The following is a 6,670-nucleotide window of genomic DNA, read 5'->3' on the forward strand; positions in this document are numbered from 1 at the left end:
AAACTCTTAACATCTGGTATAGAAGGAATCTCAAAATAACAAAGGCCCTATGCAGCAAACTTTGCACAGGTAACAGTGAAGAATATTTTACAGCATTTCCTGTAAAATGAGCAACAAGATAAGAATGCCAGCTCTAACCACTCCTGGTCATTATAGTACAAAAGCCCCAATTAAAGCAATTAGGCAAGACAAAAAATTAAAAAATATCCGGATCAGAAAGGAAAAGTAAAATTATTGTTATTGGCTAATGAGATGATCTTCTATAGAGAAAATTCCATAGTCAATCTACAACTATTGTAATTAATCAATTATTCCAGCAGTGTGACAGGATAGAAAAAAAAATACAGAAATAAGTTAGATTCCTTTTCACTAGTGATGAAAGAACTTAAGAAATAAAACTATCCCATTCACAATAACATCAATAACAAGTAGTTAGCAGTAAATAAAAGAAGAAATCTTTACATTAAAAATTGTAAGATTTTGCTGAAAGAAATTGAAGAAGACACAAATGAAAAGTATATCCTGTGTTCATGGATCAGAAGAAACATAATCACCATAAAAATACCAAAAGCATTATTTACAGAAATAGAATAAATAATCCCCAAATTTGCATAGAACCACAAAAATCCACAATAGCCAAGTCAATCCTGATGAAAAGAACAAAGCCAGAAGTATTATACTTCCTGGATTCAAACTATACTACAAAGTCGTAGTAATAAAAACATATGGTACTGGCACAAAAATAGATATGTGAACAGAAGGCAAATAGGACTATGTTAGACTTAAAACTTCTGCACAGCAAAAGAAATCGTGAACTGGGTGGGGATCCAGTTTTTGTTTACATTTTTCATAAGTTTTTCATTTACTTGTGTGCCTCAAAGAAATTCAAAGTTGGTCTTTTCTATATTTTCTGAAGTTTAAGCAGGCAGGTAGGATGACATGTAGTTGGAGATTTAGAGTACTCTCAGTATTAAAAAAAAAAAGTTTCAGGGCTGCAAATGTCCATACACAGCTGCCGCCCCTCTGAAGGTTATCAAAATAATATTCCATTATAGGAAAGAAAATTTGCTGTAGCCTTAGGAGAATCAAAATACAACCATAAATAAGAAATACAAAATAAGGGAAATTACCATAATCAGAAAGAAAAAAGTAGAGGTATTGCAAAAGTCTGCCCTGATGGTAAGAGTGGTTTTCTAGGATTTAAATACCCTGAGGGATTTGATCCTCAGTTGAATTAGATAAGAGATTAAATGATAAGGCATGGCACTGGCCACAGGATTGGCTAGAAAATCATTGTGCCAGACCATACAAATGAGTGGAGTCTTGGTGGCTATTGAATGCATGCAGGGCACAAAAGAAGGATTTTGAGATGAGGAGCACAAACATGAAGTCTTGCTAGAGAGGCAGCTTGAGTGTTAATAGAAATAGTACAGAAGATGGTTTCTGTAAGTGGAAAGAACTAAAAACGTCAATGTAGTCTGACCATGTTATGCAGAACCTACAAATAGAGATAAAGATGTAAAGTATTTACACAGATGAAAACACCAAGCCACATAAATGTAGCAATGGATTAGCAGGACATTTGGATGAAGATCCTGATTGGTCACATTTTGCAATATTTCAATGCACAAAAATCTATTCCACATGATATGGAAAATTCACAACATAAGGTAAAATTACACCTGAAAATCAGGCTAACTGCTGATTATTGCAGATAAGTCCCCGTATATCCAGAGGAAGTGACATTTGAGTCCTGCAGACAGTGGTGTGTTCCAAATAGTATTATTATAGTCCATGAAAATGAGAAAAGGTCTTGGATGCCTCAAAGGTTGAATAGGTTTGAGAAAGTGGCTGAAGGTGAGAACACATATAAATGGGTTTCAGATGATGTAACGCAAATCATACAAACCTTGACTTGGAGAGTGGCAGGAGTCACTCTAGGATTTTCATATTGTAAGATTATATAAAGATAGATATGTTGGAAAGATAAACTGTTTCTTCACTGGCAAGAATTTGGAGAGCAGAGATACTGTGAAATTGAATCAGAATAGTATTTGAAAGGGTACCAGGCACTGTGAAGACTTTGAACAAGGGCTGCCAGGTGAAATGTTTGAATAGAGTTCCTCCTTTAAGAAAAATGTAAACTTGGAAAACTACTGAATTAAGTGAGTATGTTTGACTCCAGAAAGAGGCCATGAAATCCTAGACTAAGAAAGAGGTAGAAAGCACACAATGGATCAATGATATATTTATAAAGATTCAGAACCCGGAGATCCGTTATGTTAAAAAAGACAAATAACAAAGGTGAAATGAGAATGACTTAAGAAAATTTAGCTTAGACAACTGAGCAGAAGATGGTACAAATAGCTGAACTAGGAATGATGAAAAAGCTGTTTGATGGTAAAAGAAAGGAATAAGTAATTTTTAGAAATGTGAAAAGTGAAGTATTTTATGGTATATTCAGGTGAATGAGGTCAAGAGTTGGAAATTCAAGAGTAAGACTCATTACATGGAGAGGATGATAAACACTAGAGAGATATATAAAAGCTCAGGAGATACATGAATTCCTTCAGATGTACTAAATAGAAAAATAATTCAGTAAACAAGGTTCTTATGGAAAACACTGGAAAAATACAAAAATTAATGTGGTGTTCAGTTGTAAGAGACCAGCAAAGCTGGTAAGAAGCACATATTTGGTGAAAGAGGTGAGCTACAAATTTGTGTCAGTGTGGGCAGATGTGTTCTCATTGGCCAGATGACCAGTAGAAAACACCAGGGGAGGGAAAAGGAAAACGAGTTGTTAGGTGATATTTGCCTTCAATAACTCATCAAGAACTTTTAAAGATCTACAAATTATAGCTTTTGAGGGCTTAGTTCTTTCTTCCACAATACAGTTTCTGTAGGGTGACCTTCATATCTTTGCCTGAGACAATAGATAATATGATTCAACGCAGGTGTGAGAATGGAATAAAAAATAGATGCCATGTGACCCTGGGATGGGGAGTAACGGGAAGCAGGCCTCAAGTACATGAAGCTCCCGATTGTGTAGAAGAGAAAAACTGTGGTCAGGTGAGAGGAGCAGGTGGCGAAGGCCTTCCACCTGCCATCCACGGAGGAGATCCGGGCTATGGTGGAGATAATCTGGAGGGCGAAGGAGCTCATGACAACGCAGCTGCTCACAGCAAAGCCTACTTCCTCACTGAGGTGGTAATCAGTGCAGGAGAGTCTCATGATGGGAGGGATGTCACAGAAGAAATGCTTAATGACGTTGGGCCCACAGAAGGGCAGCGAGAAGGTGTTGAGGGTGTGGAAGGCTGAGTACATGGCCCCACTCAGCCAGGCTACTGCAACCAGTTCAGAACAGAGTTTCTGGGTCATCAGGGCCCCATAGACCAGGGGCTGGTAGATGGCTGTGCAGCGGTCACAGGCCATAGCAGTGAGCAGAAAACACTCAGTAGAAGCCAGTGCAATAAACACATAAAGCTGAGCTACACACTCCAGGTAGGAAATGACCCCAGATCCCCTGAAAGAGGTAACCAGAGCCTTGGGGATGGTGACTGAGGTGTAGCACATGTCCAGAAAAGACAGGTTCTTCAGGAAGAAGTGCATGGGTGAGTGGAGGTGGCTTTCCCTAATCACAGCTGTGATGGTGGAGATGTTCCCCAGAAGGCCAAACAGGTAGACAAATGAGAAGAAGAAGAAGGTGACCACTGATCTCAACTCAGGGGCCTCTGCAAAGCCTCTCAGGATGAACTGAGTCACTCTTGTGTGATTGACCATCTCTTGCTCTCCGTGAAGGTGTATTTAGATGTGGCTGCATTGAGCTAAGTGAGGAAACAACCAGGAAACCAACTTGACACTTGGCAATGGGAGCCCATTTTGTCCACAGAGGTCCATTTGACATCGTAGAAAAATCAAACAGATTAAGCAGCTTATTTAAATGACAGTATTGCAATGAGTCATGTAAATATATTGATGAATAAATTTGCATTTTCCCTAAAGGTCTACTCTAATCACTTTGCTAGATAACAACATTTTACAGAAAATAGAGATTAAAAGAGGAAAGACAACTGCCAAAGTTTTCTTCCTCTTTTTTTCTACCCCTAACACCTTCTCTCAGGAATATTTACTGGGCGTCCTCCTCTGAACTTCCCTAAAATATTGATTTTCTTGATGTATCTTTCTTAGATCAATTGAAAACTACTTTTTCTGAAACTAAGGGGTAAAAAATGTCATCTTGAATGGATACATTTAAACGAAAATGTGTAAATTCTAAGCTTATATACCTAATTTTTTCCTGCCTAATGTACAGTACACCAGTGTCCAAAACATACTTTTTAATCTTTCCCTTAAAATACTGGTTTTCTACTTCCTGTATGGTTGTATCAGCTAAGGACAGGAGTATCATCTTTAAGTTCTCACTTCAGGCCATGCCTTCTAGGTGGCCATGTCCATATATTTCCACCCACTCAACATTTCCTAAGAGTGTCATCTACTGAATATCATAACCCCATCTGCACCAAAATAGTGGATTTTTAGGAGATTCACAACGTCTATACTCACTTTTCTCCATCCAGTTTTCTAGCTCTAGCCACACTTGCTCCTCTCAGTTACATAGCTATAGGTAGGTACTACAGCCTGTTAAAGTTAGTCCAATGAGCTCTACTACTTAAGGATAAATTTTACACCCAGTATCACAGTTCAGAAGTCCTAAATACTTCTTTTCATTCATACTGAAATATTTACATTTCTCTAAAGGATACCACATTGTTTAATGATTCCCTACCTTTATTCATAGCTTTCTATCTTTCCTTCTGCACTTCTATTAATGTAGCTATTCATATATTAATAGTGTTCTCCACATAAGCTTAAACATTTATTCATCATTTTGTAGTTAAATCCCAGCAACTAGAGAATTTGATTATGCTTATTTGTTTTCCTATCCATTTTTTCCCTTTCTGTCTGTAGTTGTGTTCTTTGTGGGCAGGAAGGATGCTTTAATTTTTCTCTACATGCATCACTATCAGGGCCGAACACATAGTATATACTCAGAAGTGAATAAATGGGTGAGTCAAACAGAAAATGAGCCACAGTGAAGTTTTCTTTCAGATATTAGCCATTTAGGCATGGGTTTGGCAGAAAGAGCTCTCTGCAGAACTTCCGGTTGTCGGAATGCTCAAGCTACCACATATCATCAGCCATCATTATCCTAATGCACTGAAAACATTTATTAGACATCACCACATCCGATGAAATTTAGCTTCTGCTCTGAAACCCTCTTTCATCAAATTATCCACAGCTCAGGGAAGAGAAAATATAGCAGATTTGGAGAGCCAAACCATCACATTCTTATCTTTAATTCTCAAAGCCTCTATCTACACTCATGGTTAATAAAAAGTGGAAAGACTGTAATTTGACTGGCACTCTCCTTTCCAAGCTCTGAGCTAATGTGATGGGGAAGCAGAAGCCCTGGCATGGAGGACAATGAAGAGGACTGGATGCGGGCACAGGTGCTGCACAGTAAGCCCCTGGACCGCTGTAGGGGCAGTGCTGGAATCCTCCAGAGAACAGGTGAGTGTGTGGTGTGCGGGTCAAGGTAAGTAAGGGTTGAAGGAAGTTTACTACTTGCTGCGCTTGTTCTGGGGTAGAAGGGGTTTGGGGGCTTTTCCCAGCTCGGATTCCTGGTACAGCCTGCCAGGGACGTCTCCTCAGTGGGAAGCAGGCACTGCATGGGGAAGAGTGGGCATTGAGGTCCTGGTGAGACCCCGAGTTTCATGTAGTTCTGAAAATATCCCAGAACAGTCAACATAATCACGTTTCCCCGAGAAAGAAAAGGATGAATTTGAGAAAGAGCCTCCACACAGAAGAGAATAGACTCCTGGGGGATCACGGATGCCCAGTGGCTGTCAGGATGTGTGTTGTGGTGAGAGCCAGACCCAGGGGGACTGTGGCCACTGGTTTCTACTTGGAAGACTGGGACACGGTGATCAGGCACTTGACAGAAGCCAACAGAGGGTGGTGGTGGGCTTCCCAGGCCTGCCTCTCCCTCTCCCTTCCCGCATCTGCCCCTCTGCAGCAACACAGGATACACCCGTGGACCCAAGTTCTGGAAGGGGCAAGTGTCAAATCCTGTGTGGCTTCAATCCACATTAAATAAACTGATGAAAATGGCCCTTGCCAAGAGCTCCTGGAAGCGGCTAGAATACAGTTTCTCTCATCAGGAGAGACTGAAGTTCAAGGCATTTTATCTGATTGTATTTAAAAGCAAAAGCTATGTTTATGAACTTTTTGCATTTTTGACTTGTGAAAATATACTTTTAAGTGATGAATCATTACTCGAAGAAACAATGGGGTCCCATTTAAAGTCAGGAATAAATAATGTTCATTATTATCATTCAAATCTACTCTTATCAATGCACTGGAAGTTAGATAAAATACATAAATACAGAAAAGCACAATAAGTTAATTTCTTTATGTCAATACACTATTCTCATTTCTAAAATTCAAAAAAGCTATAAACTATTAATGTGTGTTGTGTTTTATAAAATACTTAACCAAAAAGGTATAGCTATACCAAATATTAAAGTGTTCAAGTCCTTGATGTCAAATCTATAATTTGTACTAGTAAAATCACCAAAAATATGTTTGAAACCTTCTAATAAGAAAATCG

At 39.0% G+C, this 6,670-nt stretch overlaps 1 pseudogene; it reads right to left on the reverse strand.

The window, feature by feature from the left end:
- Positions 1-2,870: 2,870 nt before the first annotated feature.
- LOC108387569 (olfactory receptor 5AR1-like) lies at positions 2,871-3,780 on the reverse strand (annotated as a pseudogene).
- Positions 3,781-6,670: the final 2,890 nt, after the last annotated feature.

The sequence above is a fragment of the Manis javanica genome, chromosome 13 (assembly GCF_040802235.1).
Source record: "Manis javanica isolate MJ-LG chromosome 13, MJ_LKY, whole genome shotgun sequence".
NCBI classification, from domain to species: domain Eukaryota; kingdom Metazoa; phylum Chordata; class Mammalia; order Pholidota; family Manidae; genus Manis; species Manis javanica.